This window comes from Trichomycterus rosablanca, chromosome 13 (genome assembly GCF_030014385.1).
Source record: "Trichomycterus rosablanca isolate fTriRos1 chromosome 13, fTriRos1.hap1, whole genome shotgun sequence".
NCBI lineage: Eukaryota > Metazoa > Chordata > Actinopteri > Siluriformes > Trichomycteridae > Trichomycterus > Trichomycterus rosablanca.
Window position 1 is genome coordinate 32,940,022 of NC_086000.1, and position 14,336 is coordinate 32,954,357.

Here is a 14,336-nt window from a genome sequence, read left to right on the forward strand (position 1 = left end):
GAGCAGATCTGTCAGAGAGGCCCGGAGCCGGGCTGGCGAGCCTATGCCTTTCCCGCTCTGTTTCATTTAGCTTGAGCGAACACGTCTGCGCGCTCACAGCTACTCAAGTGTGCAAGACAGAATAATTGCTTTACTGTAAAACCTAAACTTGGTTCCCCCGAGTGCGTTAATGTGTGCAAGTGCCTATCCAACCCAGCTGTGCGATTACTTTTTTAACGTAAACCGCTGTACCCTGTGGTTACTCAGATGATTTTGTTTTTGTTATGTGAGTATTATTATTATGACTGTATCAGTTGTGGTTTGACAGAATGGCTTGCGACATATTTCTAGCACTCCTGTGCATTCACACTTAATCCAGCTATTGTATTTATTTAATTACTCAGTACTTAACACATCCACTGTGACATGAAACAAATATTCATCCCTTGATCCATTTGTTGTTTTGAAACCTAGGATTTGTAGCAAGTAAAAATACAAAAACTTTAAATTCTGCCAGGGACATTCAGTGTAAATTTTAGGTATGTTGGGTTGGGCAGCATGGTGGCTAAATGGGTAGCACTGGCACCTCACAGCAAGAAGGTCCTGGGTTTGATCCCCAGGTGGGGCGGTCCAGGTCCTTTCTGTGTGGAGTTTGCATGTTCTCCCCGTGTCTGCGTGGGTTTCCTCCGGGTGCTCCGGTTTCCTCCCACAGTCCAAAGACATGCAAGTGAGGTGAACTGGAGATACAAAATTGTCTGTGACTGTGTTTGATATTAAACTTGTGAACTGATGAACCTTGTGTAATAAGTCACTACTTTTCCTGTCATGAATATAACCAAAGTGTAAAATGTGACATTAAAATCCTAATAAACAAACAAACATGTTGGGTCATTGTCAAGACAAACATACCTCCCAGTCTAAGCCTGCTTAACTCTTTTAGATTTGCAGGCATTTTAATGAATGACCTTCTTTGATCCTTTGTGACTTGGGTGATTTGGTTCTGACCTAGGCAGTGTGGCTAGAGCTTCACATTTTCTCCACATCTTTATGATGGACTAAACTGAGCTTAAATGGTTGTTTGCATTTTTTTTTCTTCAACCTACTGCACCTCCAGGATGAGATTCCTTACTTGTTAGAAATGCACCTTTGACTTTGATTCATTATATCCTGTATAAAGTTATTACTAATGTTTAAATCAGAAGTTACTAAGACTTTGGAACCATGATCCACAAGTGGAGAAATTCTGGAACAGTGGTGAATTTTTCCAGGAGTGGCCCAAGAACGCATCAACAGCTCATCCAGGAGGTCACAAACGAACCCAGAAAAACATCTAAAGAACAGGCCTCAGTTATGGTCAATGTACATGATTCCACAATTAGAAAGATTCTGGGCAAAAATGGCATCCGCTACAACCAAAAAGAACACAAGGACTCAGCTCACATTTGCAGAAAAAGATCTAGATGACCTTCAACACTTTGGGGACTGATGAGTCAAATGTGGAATTTTTTAGAAGCCATGAGTAACATCTGGTGTAAAGCTAACAAGAACATCATACCAAAAGTTGAATATGATGGTGGTAGTGGGATGGTCTGGGGCAGCTTTTGATTTGAGAGGTAAAATGGAATTTGTGTAAGGAGATAAAATGAGTTTAGGTTTAAGACATGTTGAGAAGTTAAGAAAGTGAAATTATGCCGCTCAGGTGGCGCAGTGGTAAAACACACTAGCACACCAGAGCTGGGATTTGAAATACATCGTATCGAATCTCAGCTCTGCCATCCGACTGGACTGGTGTGGCTTTATGAACAACATTTGGCTGTTGTTCATAAAGGGTGAGAGCCAGAGAGGGACCTCATAACTGATGCAATTACAACCTCTGCTGGCTGACTGATGGCGTCTGCACAAGGCCGACTGGCATATGAACCCGACTCGTGCAAGTTGAAAAAATGCAGTCTGGTACTGAACACGTATCAGAGGGGGCGTGTGTCAGTTCACTCTCCTCAGTCAGGGGTGGGGGTCAGCACCAGTAGAAAGGAAGCATAACACAATTGGGTACAATTTGGAAAAAGGTAGAAAATGCAGGAAAAAAAATTGTGAAAGTGAAATTATGTTTGAGGAAGTAAACATGGTGGATTTGTGTTACGGGTTGGGTGTTTGGAAGGTACAAATAGTGGGTTTAGGAGGTATAATGGAGTCATTTTAAGGATTTTTGGGATGAGTTGAAGTTTGGAAGGTAGAGTAGAGTTTGTGTAGGAGGGGGTTTATGTTTAGGAGGTGGATCACAGTTTATGTAAATGTAAATGTATGGTGGTAGGATGGAGATTGTGTAGAAGGGGTTTAGGTTCAGGAGGTGGATCACAGTTTATGTATGGTGGTAGGATGAAGATTGTATAGAAGGGGTTTAGGTTTAGGAGGTGGATCACAGTTTATGTATGGTGGTAGAATGGAGATTGTGTAGAAGGGGTTTAGGTTTAGGAGGTGGATCACAGTTTATGTATGGTGGTAGGATGAAGATTGTATAGAAGGGTTTTAGGTTTAGGAGGTGGATCACAGTTTATGTATGGTGGTAGGATGGAGATTGTGTAGAAGGGGTTTAGGTTCTTTAGGTGGATCACAGTTTATGTATGGTGGTAGGATGGCGATTGTGTAGAAGGGGTTTAGGTTTAGGAGGTGGATCACAGTTTATGTATGGTGATAGAATGGAGATTGTGTAGAAGGGGTTTAGGTTCTTGAGGTGGATCACAGTTTATGTATGGTGGTAAGATGGCGATTGTGTAGAAGGGGTTTAGGTTTAGGAGGTGGATCCCAGTTTATGTATGGTGGTAGAATGGAGATTGTGTAGAAGGGGTTTAGGTTCTTGAGGTGGATCACAGTTTATGTATGGTGGTAGGATGGCGATTGTGTAGAAGGGGTTTAGGTTTAGGAGGTGGATCACAGTTTATGTATGGTGGTAGGATGGCGATTGTGTAGAAGGGGTTTAGGTTTAGGAGGTGGATTACAGTTTATGTATGGTGGTAGGATGGCGATTGTGTAGAAGGGGTTTAGGTTTAGGAGGTGGATCACAGTTTATGTATGGTGGTAGGATGGAGATTGTGTAGAAGGGGTTTAGGTTCTTGAGGTGGATCACAGTTTATGTATGGTGATAGGATGGCGATTGTGTAGAAGGGGTTTAGGTTTAGGAGGTGGATCACAGTTTATGTATGGTGGTAGGATGGAGATTGTGTAGAAGGGGTTTAGGTTCTTTAGGTGGATCACAGTTTATGTATGGTGATAGGATGGCGATTGTGTAGAAGGGGTTTAGGTTCAGGAGGTGGATCACAGTTTATGTATGGTGGTAGGATGGAGATTGTATAGAAGGGGTTTAGGTTTAGGAGGTAGATCACAATTTATGTATGGTGGTAGGATGAAGATTGTATAGAAGGGGTTTAGGTTTAGGAGGTGGATCACAGTTTATGTATGGTGGTAGAATGGAGTTTGTGTAGGAGGGGTTTAGGTTTAGGAGGTAGATCACAGTTTATGTATGGTGGTAGGATGAAGATTGTATAGAAGGGGTTTAGGTTTAGGAGGTGGATCACAGTTTATGTATGGTGGTAGAATGGAGTTTGTGTAGGAGGGGGTTTAGGTTTAGGAGGTAGATCACAGTTTATGTATGGTGGTAGGATGAAGATTGTATAGAAGGGGTTTAGGTTTAGGAGGTGGATCACAGTTTATGTATGGTGGTAGAATGGAGTTTGTGTAGGAGGGGGTTTAGGTTTAGGAGGTAGATCACAGTTTATGTATGGTGGTAGAATGGAGTTTGTGTAGAAGGGGTTTAGGTTTAGGAGGTGGATCACAGTTTATGTATGGTGGTAGAATGGAGTTTGTGTAGAAGGGGTTTAGGTTTAGGAGGTGGATCACAGTTTATGTATGGTGGTAGAATGGAGTTTGTGTAGAAGGGGTTTAGGTTTAGGAGGTAGATCACAGTTTATGTATGGTGGTAGGATGGAGATTGTGTAGAAGGGGTTTAGGTTTAGGAGGTGGATCACAGTTTATGTATGGTGGTAGGATGAAGATTGTATAGAAGGGGTTTAGGTTCAGGAGGTGGATCACAGTTTATGTATGGTGGTAGGATGGAGATTGTGTAGAAGGGGTTTAGGTTTAGGAGGTGGATCACAGTTTTTGTATGGTGGTAGGATGAAGATTGTATAGAAGAAGTTTAGGTTTAGGAGGTGGATCACAGTTTATGTATGGTGGTAGAATGGAGTTTGTGTAGGAGGGGGTTTAGGTTTAGGAGGTAGATCACAGTTTATGTATGGTGGTAGGATGGAGATTGTGTAGAAGGGGTTTAGGTTTAGGAGGTAGATCACAGTTTATGTATGGTGGTAGGATGGAGATTGTGTAGAAGGGGCTTAGGTTTAAGAGGTGGATCACAGTTTATGTATGGTGGTAGAATGGAGATTGTGTAGAAGGGGTTTAGGTTTAGGAGGTAGATCACAGTTTATGTATGGTGGTAGGATGGAGATTGTGTAGAAGGGGTTTAGGTTTAGGAGGTAGATCACAGTTTATGTATGGTGGTAGGATGGAGATTGTGTAGAAGGGGTTTAGGTTTAGGAGGTAGATCACAGTTTATGTATGGTGGTAGGATGGAGATTGTGTAGAAGGGGTTTAGGTTTAGGAGGTAGATCACAGTTTATGTATGGTGGTAGGATGGATATTGTGTAGAAGGGGTTTAGGTTTAGGAGGTGGATCACAGTTTATGTATGGTGGTAGGATGAAGATTGTATAGAAGAAGTTTAGGTTTAGGAGGTGGATCACAGTTTATGTATGGTGGTAGAATGGAGTTTGTGTAGGAGGGGGTTTAGGTTTAGGAGGTAGATCACAGTTTATGTATGGTGGTAGGATGGAGATTGTGTAGAAGGGGTTTAGGTTTAGGAGGTAGATCACAGTTTATGTATGGTGGTAGGATGGAGATTGTGTAGAAGGGGCTTAGGTTTAAGAGGTGGATCACAGTTTATGTATGGTGGTAGAATGGAGATTGTGTAGAAGGGGTTTAGGTTTAGGAGGTAGATCACAGTTTATGTATGGTGGTAGGATGGAGATTGTGTAGAAGGGGTTTAGGTTTAGGAGGTAGATCACAGTTTATGTATGGTGGTAGGATGGAGATTGTGTATAAGGGGTTTAGGTTTAGGAGGTAGATCACAGTTTATGTATGGTGGTAGGATGGATATTGTGTAGAAGGGGTTTAGGTTTAGGAGGTAGATCACAGTTTATGTATGGTGGTAGGATGGAGATTGTGTAGAAGGGGTTTAGGTTTAAGAGGTGGATCACAGTTTATGTATGGTGGTAGAATGGAGATTGTGTAGAAGGGGTTTAGGTTTAGGAGGTAGATCACAGTTTATGTATGGTGGTAGGATGGAGATTGTGTAGAAGGGGTTTAGGTTTAGGAGGTGGATCACATTTTATGTATGGTGGTAGAATGGAGTTTGTGTAGGAGGGGGTTTAGGTTTAGGAGGTAGATCACAGTTTATGTATGGTGGTAGGATGGAGATTGTGTAGAAGGGGTTTAGGTTTAGGAGGTAGATCACAGTTTATGTATGGTGGTAGGATGGAGATTGTGTAGAAGGGGTTTAGGTTTAAGAGGTGGATCACAGTTTATGTATGGTGGTAGAATGGAGATTGTGTAGAAGGGGTTTAGGTTTAGGAGGTAGATCAGAATCAGAATCAGAATCAGAATCAGAATCAGAATCAGAATCTTTTTATTCGCCAAGTAGCAGATGTACAAGGAATTTCTTTTGGTGCAGGTGTCAACATACATACAAGTTAAATAGTAAAAGGTAAACTATATCTAGATCACAGTTTATGTATGGTGGTAGGATGGAGATTGTGTAGAAGGGGTTTAGGTTTAGGAGGTAGATCACAGTTTATGTATGGTGGTAGGATGGAGATTGTGTAGAAGGGGTTTATGTTTAGGAGGTAGATCACAGTTTATGTATGGTGGTAGAATGGAGATTGTGTAGAAGGGGTTTAGGTTCTTGAGGTGGATCACAGTTTATGTATGGTGGTAGGATGAAGATTGTATAGAAGAAGTTTAAGTTTAGGAGGTGGATCACAGTTTATGTATGGTGGTAGGATGGAGTTTGTGTAGGAGGGGGTTTAGGTTTAGGAGGTAGATCACAGTTTATGTATGGTGGTAGGATGGAGATTGTGTAGAAGGGGTTTAGGTTTAGGAGGTAGATCACAGTTTATGTATGGTGGTAGGATGGAGATTGTGTAGAAGGGGTTTAGGTTTAAGAAGTGGATCACAGTTTATGTATGGTGGTAGAATGGAGATTGTGTAGAAGGGGTTCAGGTTTAGGAGGTAGATCACAGTTTATGTATGGTGGTAGGATGGAGATTGTGTAGAAGGGGTTTAGGTTTAGGAGGTAGATCACAGTTTATGTATGGTGGTAGGATGGAGATTGTGTAGAAGGGGTTTAGGTTTAGGAGGTAGATCACAGTTTATGTATGGTGGTAGGATGAAGATTGTATAGAAGAAGTTTAAGTTTAGGAGGTGGATTACAGTTTATGTATGGTGGTAGAATGGAGTTTGTGTAGGAGGGGGTTTAGGTTTAGGAGGTAGATCACAGTTTATGTATGGTGGTAGGATGGAGATTGTGTAGAAGGGGTTTAGGTTTAGGAGGTGGATCACAGTTTATGTATGGTGGTAGGATGGAGATTGTGTAGAAGGGGTTTAGGTTTAAGAGGTGGATCACAGTTTATGTATGGTGGTAGAATGGAGATTGTGTAGAAGGGGTTTAGGTTTAGGAGGTAGATCACAGTTTATGTATGGTGGTAGGATGGAGATTGTGTAGAAGGGGTTTAGGTTTAGGAGGTAGATCACAGTTTATGTATGGTGGTAGGATGGAGATTGTGTAGAAGGGGTTTAGGTTTAGGAGGTAGATCACAGTTTATGTATGGTGGTAGGATGGAGATTGTGTAGAAGGGGTTTAGGTTTAGGAGGTGGATCACAGTTTATGTATGGTGGTAGAATGGAGATTGTGTAGAAGGGGTTTAGGTTTAGGAGGTAGATCACAGTTTATGTATGGTGGTAGGATGGAGATTGTGTAGAAGGGGTTTAGGTTTAGGAGGTAGATCACAGTTTATGTATGGTGGTAGGATGGAGATTGTGTAGAAGGGGTTTAGGTTTAGGAGGTAGATCACAGTTTATGTATGGTGGTAGAATGGAGATTGTGTAGAAGGGGTTTAGGTTTAGGAGGTAGATCACAGTTTATGTATGGTGGTAGAATGGAGATTGTATAGAAGGGGTTTAGGTTTAGGAGGTAGATCACAGTTTATGTATGGTGGTAGAATGGAGATTGTGTAGAAGGGGTTTAGGTTTAGGAGGTAGATCACAGTTTATGTATGGTGGTAGAATGGAGATTGTATAGAAGGGGTTTAGGTTTAGGAGGTGGATCACAGTTTATGTATGGTGGTAGGATGGAGATTGTATAGAAGGGGTTTAGGTTTAGGAGGTAGATCACAGTTTATGTATGGTGGTAGGATGGAGATTGTGTAGAAAGTAAAATGTGTTTGTCTTTGTGAAAGGAAGTAGGAGGAACTTATGAGTTAAAACCTTTGGGTGAGAAAATGGATTTCTAACTGATGTTTTTGTTTATTATCCCACCACTTTAGTTTCTTTCATGCTGCTCCACTTTTCACTAATCAGAATTTTAAAAAAGCCCCAGCGTCGACTCACTGCTGCGACTTCAATGCAAAACTCCTCATAATTCCAGGAAAACTCTAGACAAAGCCAAACTCAATGAGGTCAGCTATTAAAAAGTTACTACCTAAGCGCACTTGTGGAAGACGCTCAGCTACACATTCTGCTTAACATGCAGCAAAAACAGCTTTCTCCTCATATTAAAGATTTTTAGTAAATTCCCAGTGGTAATATGAAGCTTACATGATGTTCAGAAGCTAAAGTACATGTTCATAAAATCAGATGACATGTTTCTTAGAGCTTGTTTGTGATGGGATCTCTGTTGCTGTGGTTGTGAATGTCATTTAGCAGCTATGCTGAAAGAGCAAATTATTTCCATATCCTCATTAATCCTGGGTTTGTTTGGGGTTTTTTATTCATTTAAACTCAATCTGCTGCATTTATAATGTATGAGCGAATACCACAGACAATGATGTCAGCACTATTCCCTGTAAAATCACATAAAGCTGTTTATAATCAGTTATATGGAAGTGAGTAGAAGTTGAAGGGTCGTGGTTTTAACAATTTATAACCCTTTATGTAAAACACATTTGTGTAAAGCAGTTAAATCAAGTCCAGTCCATTGCAGGGCACTGCACACACATACACACACCAATTTACCTATAGGGCAATTCAGTGTCTCCAATTAACTTGACTGCATGTTTTTGAACTGTGGGAGGAAACCGGAGCTCCCGGAGGAAACCCACGCAGCCACGGGGAGAACATGCAAACTCCACACAGAAAGGACCCGGACTGCCCCGCCTGGGGTTTGAACCCAGGACCTTCTTGCTGTGATGCGACAGTGCTACCCCCCAGTCACCGTGCCGCCCTGGTCTACATCTGATTTCTCCTTTAGAAGAGGATTATTTTTCTGGCAGGAGAATTTGCATTTACTTTTAACATAGTAAAATTTACATGATCCCCGGGCGGGACGTTCCGGGTCCTTTCTGTGTGGAGTTTGCATGTTCTCCCCGTGTCTGCGTGGGTTTCCTCCAGGAGCGCCGGTTTTTTCCCACAGTTCAAAAACATGCAGTCAGGTTAACTGGAGACACTGAATTGCCCTATAAGTGAACGGGTGTGTGTTTGTGTGTATGTGTGTCTGCCCTGCAATGGACTGACGTGTTACTGTGTGCCTTGCGGCCATTGAAAAGCTGGGATAGGCTCCAGCTTTTAACACTTATTAACACTTTGACTCTAGTGTATGTCCAGGTTTGCTTAATACAAGCAGACTAGCCAGGTCGCTGGTCAGTAACACATAGGGCATCTGGGCTTGTAACATTTACTGTGACTATACCAGTAAAAAGATGTTTAATTTCATTTTTATGTCTTTTAAAATTGATTTCTATTTTTTTCAGGACTAAAACTTTACACTTGTTTTTAATAATAAACAACACACTGTATACCCTGTGAATAAATATTACTTTACAACACTGGAAAAATATAATGTGCAATTATCTTTACGACTTTTTGCATTTATCTAGGAAGTTATTAAATGATTGTGTGTACTTTTGTGTACAGTTGTGTGTGTACGTGCACACAGCCTGCGCGAGGACACATGGGGGCTTGGCTTCCTCTTCTGCTCTCAGGCCAGATGGTGGATCGGCATGGAGCAGCGAGTAATAAAGTGTTTATCTGGCCACTGCGGCTTGCAGGAAGCAGAATGGAGCTTTTTATAGCGGGACACGCAAATGAGCTGAGTCACCCGCGGCCACTTTGTGCTCAGGTTTAAATGAACCCTGGGTTTAGTTTTTAATGCTAAAAATCACAGCAATCAAAGCGTCCACACACACGGATGATCAGGTAATATACACGGGGAGTTCAACCGTGGCTGTGGTACTATAGAGGTGTTGAGCCACACCAGCAGCTCTAGTCCAAGGGCAGCTGTAGCCTAGCGGTCAAGGTACTGGACCAGTAATCAGAAGGTTGCCTGTTCAAGCCCCACCACTGCCAGGTTGCCACTGTTGGGCCCTTAAGCAAGTCCCTCTAAGGGCCTTTAAGCAAAGCCCTCTGAGGGCAGCTGTAGCCTAGCAGTCAAGGTACTGGACCATTAATCAGAAGGTTGCCTGTTCAAGCCCCACCACTGCCAGGTTGCCACTGTTGGGCCCTTAAGCTAGTCCCTCTAAGGGCCCTTAAGCAAAGCCCTCTAAGGGCAGCTGTAGCCTAGCAGTCAAGGTACTGGACCAGTAATCAGAAGGTTGCCTGTTCAAGCCCCACCACTGTCAGGTTACCACTGTTGGGCCCTTAAGCAAGTCCCTCTAAGGGCCCTTAAGCAAAGCCCTCTAAGGGCAGCTGTAGCCTAGCGGTCAAGGTACTGGACCAGTAATCAGAAGGTTGCCTGTTCAAGCCCCACCACTGTCAAGTTGCCACTGTTGGGCCCTTAAGCAAGGCCCTCTAAGGGCAGCTGTAGCCTAACAGTCAAGGTACTGGACCAGTAATCAAAAAGTGTGGAAGTATAAGACGGTCCCAGCCGAGCCACATTCCTCAACACGCTAACTGTACAGCATCAGAGACCGAGTGAGGAAGAGCAGGTGGAACAGCCGGTCCTCCCGAGTCCCGCCACACAAGTTTGCCCTTGTAGGGTTACGAGCGTGCTGGTCGCCACGGCAACAGGCACGCCTCCATGGTAACACATCTTGCCGGAGACAGGTGCAGTTGCATCACGAGGCTATTTGTTGCCTGGCAAAAGGACAGGCCATTAGCGCGGGAGAGAAATACGCCATCGCCCTGGCAACACGCAACTCTCCATGGCAACGCTGCATGGCTTTCAGCCTATTTTGGGGGGATTTTTCTGTACCTGCTTTCTTCGGTCTTCGTCAAAGAAAAAAGTGCACGCGTGCGTGAATTATCCGAGATGACAAGCGGAGGTCCGGTAGCTTCAGGAGATTAATTTTAAATGGGACTTTGTGAATTGAAAGTGCAGGAATAAAGAAAACAAGTGCACTAAGGCAGCCGGGTTTGTTTTGCCTGGCTGTCCGTTCTGTCCTCCAGGCAAAAATGAAAGATAAAAGAAACAGACCAAGAAATCATCGTTGGTGGAGTCGAAAAGCTCTGTCCTGTTGTACTTGTGTATTGTTTTGGCATAGACCTCCCCGTGTGTGTGTGTGTGTGTGTGTGTGTGTGTGTGTGTGTGTGTGTGTGTTTGTTTGTGTATCTTAGACTCAGTAAAGCACAGTAAATTGATCTTGTAATTTACTGAGTCTAAGATACACAAACACTGTGTTTGCTGCAAGTGGTATGGGATCATGAATGCTGAAAAGGTTTTCATTTTTCATGCTACTCCTTTTGAAAAGCGTCTGTTTGGGAATGGGTTTATTTTTTTACCATAATTATGATCCCAAGCACACTGCTAATGCAGTGAAATCATAATTGGAGTAAAAAAAGCACTAGCAGTCATGGACTGGCCTCCACAGAGTCCAGATCTAAATATTAAATTGCGAATAAATTATAAAAAGAAAACGTATTACTAAAACATATAATGTTACACATCATCAAACTATTTAATAGTAACGCCAAACGGTTAAATAAATGAAGTCATTAATATCGAGTTGTTAGCCAGTGCATGAAAATGTAGAATTGTGAAAACTGCTGATGAATTGTGGTTATCTAAAATAATCCTGATTAGCCCAAATCATTGTGAAACTTTTCATTAGATTGTGGAATAACTGTAACACGCTGACCTCATATTAAACAGGACAGTCTAAAGTCCAGCCTGTTAAATACATCCTGATTTTATCTTTCCTTTGACATCTCTTATATAATACTTTATATGTAGAGTATTTTTGCTTTGTACTGTTAATTCTGAAAAGCTGGGTGTTTGTGATTAAATACTAGAACTACTAGTAATACTAGTAATAGGTTTATAACATAGTAATACTAGTAAGAGGATTATAACAGTGTCTTATCACATCTCTCCTCCCCTCCTTTGTCCTCTTCCCTTATCTCGTCCTTTGCTTTTTTTTTGCTTTTCTACTCCTCTTCTTTACTGTTTTCCTTGATCTCTCTTATCTCCTCTTGTCCCTTTTCTCTTTTTAATCTCCTTTTTTCTTCTCCTTTTCACGTCTTCTTTCTCTTAGCGTTTTTGTCCTTCTTTCTTAACTCTCAGTTCATTTATTTCTGTCTTATCCTTCATGTCATCTTTGTTTCTCAGTATTTTATTCCTATATTTTATTTACATATTTTTTTATTTATTTTATTTATTTTCTTCTGTCTCTCTTGGTGAAGGACACAGTTCTCACATGAGCTCAGCATCTGCAGACGAATTGACCTACACAGATCACATTTCACGTCTCCATAAACGCTAAAAAGATCTATTATTTTGTATTTAGTTTCAGAACTGTGAAAGTGAAAAAGACTTTTGGTTTAGCATTTACAGAATTAAACTTGGCACTGGATTAGTTGTTTCCTTTGAAAAACTCTTTGGCTGAATGGGAGGTTATACTTTCTTCTGGGCACATTGGAGAAAGTGTAATGGCTCTTTTGTGGGTGCGGGTATGCACTGAATGGGCACGGATGGGATCATTTTTCTGTACATTTATTGTTCTTTGGGGCTGATTTGTTCTTTTGGAAGGCTGCCTTGTTTTCTTGTGAAAGACTCATGGAAAATACTCCAGCTGCCTTCCATGAACTCAATTACTCTCAGAGACACACACGGTCTTAGCTTTGGTCTTGCTGTATTTCAGATGCCTGCACTTGCTTCGGTGAACTTTAAAGGCCCAGATACTTATTTAAGAACACGCTCTTTCTAAATGAGTTTTAGAGATACCTTTGTTATCGTTATGCAAAGGTCGAACTCATTGTAATTAGGAAATTAGGGAATAAATACAGTTCATTTAGACAATTTGTTCTCTGACCTAGAATATAGTTAAGACACAACCAAGCTTCGCCCTGTGTTAAAAATTAGTTTCTTAAGTTTCACTCAAATTAACTGTTTAATTGACTTATTGTTACACCAAGTAAGTCTTTATAATCATTGTGTAATAGTTTGTGCTTGTGTTTTAAATTCAAATCTTTGCATTTGAATTTAATTTTTGTTCTAAATTAAAAAAAATAAAAGTTTAAACAGTTCGCTCAGGTGGCACAGCGGTAAAATATGCTAGCACATCAGAGCTGGGATTTCGAATACATCGTATCGAATCTCAGCTCTGCCATCGGGCTGGGCTGGACGGCCACATGAACAACGTTTGGCTGTTGTTCATCCAGGGAGGGAGCCAGATAGGGACCTCATATCTAATGCATTTATGACCTCTGCTGGCTGATTGATGGCATCTGCACAGAGTCGGGGAATAATGCGATCAGGGTGTGGCTCTCCGTGCACAAAGCTGATCCACATATGAACTCGCCTCGTGCAGGTGAAAAGATGCAGTCGGCTACTGCACATGTGTCGGAGGGGGCGTGTGTCAGTTCACTCTCCTCAATTGGGGCGGGGGTCAGCACCAAGTAGAGAGGAAGCATAACGCAATTGGGTAAAAATTTGACGCACTAAAAATTGGGAGAAAAAGGGAGAAAATGCATTAAAAAAGTTTAAAACACTTTTAAACACAAACTTCAGTATCATGCTTGTTTTGGTAAGGTTTTGGCTATTTTTATTTGAAATCCACTGGGATACCATCCATAGTTAAAAATTGTGCACAGAGACAAAGCTAATCAGCATAATAATAATTAGAAAAAGAAAAAGAAGAGGAATTTTGAATTTAGTGCCTTTCACATACCCAAGGACGCTTCGTTTTACAATACATTAAGAGGTGAAATAACAGCTTTTAATTTTTTGTTTTGAACTTTTGTTTGTCTGATTTTTTCTTTCTTTATGCTTGTATGATCATTCCGAACTTTTTCTGGAGTTTTTTGCAAGTTTGCTAGTTTTTCTTGCCTCTTTGTTGGTTGCTCTGTGTTTGTGCTTCCAGTTTTTCCTCTCTTTCTGTTGTGAGCTCACTTCTCCTGGTCTTGCACTTTTGACTACTTCTTTGTTGGTGTGCAGCATAATTACAGTCAAAAAAGAAATTGTGAGGAAGTGAATACAATACATGAAATTTGTTCATTATTTATTAAAATACACATTGAAATGGTAGAAAATTAGATTTCATGTCAGTAGTAGATGAGGTTGGTCAGAGTATGCAAGATCTAACAGGGCAGCAGAGTGGCTTAGTGGGTAGCACTGTCGCCTTAAAGCGAGAAGGTTCTGGGTTTGAGTCCAAGGTGGAGCAGTCCAGGTCCTTTCTGTGTGAAATGTGCATGTTCTCCCTGTGTCTGTCTTGGGTTTGAGTCCCAGGTGCAGCGATCCGGGTCCTTTCTGTGTGAAAAGTGCATGTTCTGCCCAAGTCTGTGTGGGTTTCCTCCGGGAGTGCCGGTTTCCTCCCACAGTCCAAAGACATTCAAGTGAGGTGAATTAGAGGTACAAAATTGTCCATTGGGCGGCACGGTGGCTAAGTAAGTAGCACTGTTCCCTCACAGCAAGAAGGTCCTGGGTTCGATCCCCAGGTGGGGCGGTCCGGGTCCTTTCTGTGTGGAGTTTGCATGTTCTCCCCGTGTCTGTGTGGGTTTCCTCCGGGTGCTCCGGTTTCCTCCCACAGTACAAAGACATGCAAGTGAGGTGAATTGGAGATACAAAATTGTCCAGTGTGTGTGTTCGATATAACCTTGTGACCTG

At 41.9% G+C, this 14,336-nt stretch overlaps 1 protein-coding gene across 1 annotated transcript in view; it reads left to right on the plus strand.

Moving 5' to 3' along the window:
* Positions 1–14,336, plus strand: part of foxn3 (forkhead box N3) — a 172,576-nt gene that overhangs the window by 83,738 nt on the left and 74,502 nt on the right. The gene's annotated exons all lie outside the window — the stretch shown is intronic.